The sequence below is a fragment of the Xiphophorus hellerii genome, chromosome 19 (genome assembly GCF_003331165.1).
Source record: "Xiphophorus hellerii strain 12219 chromosome 19, Xiphophorus_hellerii-4.1, whole genome shotgun sequence".
Lineage (NCBI taxonomy): Eukaryota > Metazoa > Chordata > Actinopteri > Cyprinodontiformes > Poeciliidae > Xiphophorus > Xiphophorus hellerii.
This window is the reverse complement of record NC_045690.1, coordinates 3,194,901-3,198,656: the sequence shown is the minus strand read 5'-3', so window position 1 is coordinate 3,198,656 and position 3,756 is coordinate 3,194,901. Positions and strand designations below refer to the sequence as shown.

At 42.7% G+C, this 3,756-nt stretch overlaps 1 long non-coding RNA gene across 1 annotated transcript; it reads right to left on the bottom strand.

Annotated features, from left to right (window-relative positions):
• Nucleotides 1-354: 354 nt before the first annotated feature.
• LOC116709330 (uncharacterized) lies at nt 355-1,306 on the bottom strand. The gene is made up of 3 exons (XR_004336847.1): nt 1,125-1,306; nt 979-1,055; nt 355-909 (listed from the first exon to the last, which is right to left on the bottom strand). It is a non-coding gene; the product is annotated as an uncharacterized LOC116709330 (long non-coding RNA).
• Between the last annotated feature and the right edge of the window lie 2,450 nt (nt 1,307-3,756).

The following is a 3,756-nucleotide window of genomic DNA, read 5'->3' as shown; positions in this document are numbered from 1 at the left end:
AACCACTGCTGCTCTGTTACCGGATTGGCCAATCTACACAAAAAAAAATCCACACACACAACACAAATATTAAAAAACCCAAACAAATACTTGTCTCAGATGTTCATAAAAAGCACAATCCTGCTCGCAGCGCCAAAAATGTGGCGTGACTAGGTTAAAATCAATATTGGGCAATTTAAATTTCTAAACCCAATTAAGTTGCTCCACAGCGCCACCCTGGGAATTTCACCCAGAGAATATTACCTCTTTTCTTTAAAGCACGCAGGTTCGGTTATGCATGAATTAAAACATCTGAGGCAATTTCAAATACACAAAAAGCTATTTATTAAATTCTTTTAAAACTCTTTTTAAAACCAGTTCTTTACAACAAAAAAACTAAGGAAAAACAAAAAAAAACTATAGTAGCTGAGGTCACCGGCAGAAGGGGCCACTATAGGGACGGCATCCACCAAACACAGCAAACAAAAAAACCGTAAAAGCACCAGACGCAGTGAGACAACCAAAACTCAGGAATCACGGCACAAAAAAAAGGGAGACACCGTCACCACACCAGCACCGCCACCGGGCCTCAGCAACTGCAAACAACAGAAAAACAGTTAACCAAATACAACAACCTTATACTTAATACAACAAAAGAAAAACAATATCCGCCCAAATAAATAAACAATTATCTAAAGGAACTAAAGGGCTGGAAACTAAATAAAGAAAAAAATAGAAAATCCAAGTTGAAGATTAAGATCCGGTGTGGCTCTGGTCACGCCACAGCAGGAGGCGAGCTCGGCGCGCCGATGCCACACCCCAAACACCGCTTCAATTAAGGCGTGCAGGCGCCACCACAGTCCGAGTTCAACTGATGACGTGCACAATCCGGGATCCAAAAGAGCAGCAATGGTTCGAATATGGGGAAACCTAGGAAAGTTAATCATTTTAGACAGAACTGCAACAAACTGGAGCTTCCAATGAGCGTTATTTATTTACCTGTCAATCCAGGCAAAAACGCACACACACACTCGCTGAACGAGGAAGCAGAGGAGAGCAGCACAATAGCGTTTCACCTACAATCATACTTAAATTTAGATTTTCTAACAACGATCAGCAATAGTGCAGGGAGAGAGGAAACCTACCACCAGGGAATCAAAACAGCATGCACCACACTGGCGATATGTTGCCTTTTCTTCCGCCGGAACCCAAGAGACGCGGGCCACACAGTGGATGATGAGGAAGACACATGTCTGACTGGGCACAGCGGCCGCTTATATACCCCGCCCACTTTACCCAACCGGAGCGTCACACCTGGAAACTATTTGTATAGAAATATGTATATTTCTATACCACTACATTCAGTTTGGGTGCCATCTCATGTACTGATGCTAATTCTATTTTACAGACTAAAGAAAGAAAGTTTAAGGAATTTAATGTTCAGAATTTCACTGACTAATCAAACGATTAGCTTCATAGTAACGCAGCTGAGAAATCTGCAGCCACTGTGTGATGCTAAGATGCAGATAAAGACAAAATCTGTAAGAAATATTTCTGATATCTTGTTGAATGTACACCACTAAGTATTAAAGCATTTCCCAAGCTGCTTCTAGTAAACATACAGAAAGGTATTCAGACAAAACATCTTTTAAGCGTAACACTTTTTCAGGTCATAAAAATGTTTTGGATATTTCTTTCTGAATTGACTTGGAGGGAAGTAGTTCTTGTTTTCAGCCCCATTTACACAAAACTGAAACTGCCGGCATTTTCAGATGTTAATTTGGGGAAAGTTCCACTTTTAGACACCGCTAACACCGCTCCAGTGGCCTTGCCACGCCACCAGGTGGCGCTGTGATTTGGCCCATAGCTTCCACCTCACTTAGAAAACAGCAACAGTCTCTGACGAAGCAAGTGCTCATGTAACCCACATTTATTCCATAAATTAAAAGACATTGTAATTTAAGAACCTGGTTTCAGGAAATGAAACGTCTCAGATGGAGTCGTGTAAACGTGCAGCTGATCGCCACAAAAGCCTTTTCACTCAGATTGATTGTGTGTGCTGCATGGGTAACATCCAACACCAAAAGAAATCGATTTTATCTGGGCGAGAGTCTCAGTACTAATTTTAGCTCACGCCTTAATAAAAGGCATCAATATGTTATGGCAGAATTATTTCAAGTCCACATAAATTCATTGCTAATGGATATTTAAACGGTGGAGAAAATTGTTTGCATAATCTGACTAACTCGTCACTGTGTAGAGACGCCTGTTGTTCACATACATTCCACTATCTGGCTCATATATCTTATATAAGGAGATATAATTAGAACTTATCAGCTAATCAAGAGAAAATTCCTGCTGTCAGCGCAAAGCATCAAAGCAACAAGTTGTAGACAAGGCTGTATGCGGTGTTATCTCATTAGCTGTAATTACAACAGATTTCATCGTGTATTATTGTGCGAGCCGACACATCCTGCAGCTAACGTCCTTCCCCCAGCCTGTTTCCACATACCACTGGTGATATTTTGCTCCACCATCTTTTCTTTGCATAAACAGTGCCTGCAGTCAGAGTCTGCTCTGATCAAAGGGACAAATCTATCCAGGAGCAATCAGGTTGCAGCGCTAGCCTCGGCTGCTGACAACTCCAGGCTCTTTGATCAGAAATACATCATCTTAGGCAGACTGCCTGCGTGCTTGGATGGCTTTGTCTGGGGCCAGGAAATAGGGGAAGTGATAGCTCCCTTTTGGTGCTCTTCTCCACTGCTGCGCCTTTTGGCAGGCAAGATGAAAGCTACCCCAGTTAGAAGGGAAAATACCCCCAATGAACTGAGCGGGGCTTGTTGGGTACAGCGAGAGCAACCAGCCCCTATATCACCCCTAAATCTCTATACTCTGCCTGTGCATAATGGTATAGAAGATATTGTCAATTTCTCTTTTCTCTGCCCCTGTCCTTCTTGGTGAAATGAGACTTTGGCTGAGATAGTGTGCCGGTGCAATTGAGGTCAGCTCCAAAAGCATCCGTCTCTCTCCTCCCTATTCAGTAACCTCGGCTCTAATAACATGGTCTTCCCGGCTATGAAAAGAAAAGCGAATGTCTGGGCCTCAGTTCGCACTCCTTCACCTCCTCTGCTTTCAAACCCTTCACTGGCAGCTAAAGGGATTTTTTAAATGTATTTCTTCACCCAGTTTGAAGAGGTAGAACAGAAGACGCTGAATGATGGACAGGTGTGCAGGCATTGTGCTGTTCTGCTCTGCACCGAAGGAGACCATTGATTTGCATTAGAGAAAACACACACACCCACACACCCCACACACACAAGCCTCCGCGTCTCGCTGTTCCACCCGTATAACAGCGCCACCTCCCACACGACGGCCCCCCTCTTCATCAAGGAGTCGGCGTTTATCTCACTTCCTGTCTTCTGTAGGGGTGGAGTGTTATCTCCAGGTTGTGGTACCGGCTCACCTGATCTGACCTGAGAGGAGAAATTACCGAGTCTCTCCAGAAGAATCACCAACCGCGTTTCCATCAAGGTTTTCATACGCGGCCTGACGTATCGCATCAGAGAAGGCTGATGGAAAAGAGGAGGGTTTTAATAAGCTGATACTTCTACCCACTTCTTTTAAAGTTTATCATTTGTTGCATTACTGTCATTTTATTTGTAATGTATAATGTTCAATAAACTTAGAAAATGCAAAAAATACAAAAAAAAAAAATCCAAAATTTTGCTAAAACGATTTTACATTTGTTTTGGAAAAATGTTTCTTTGTTATAAACAC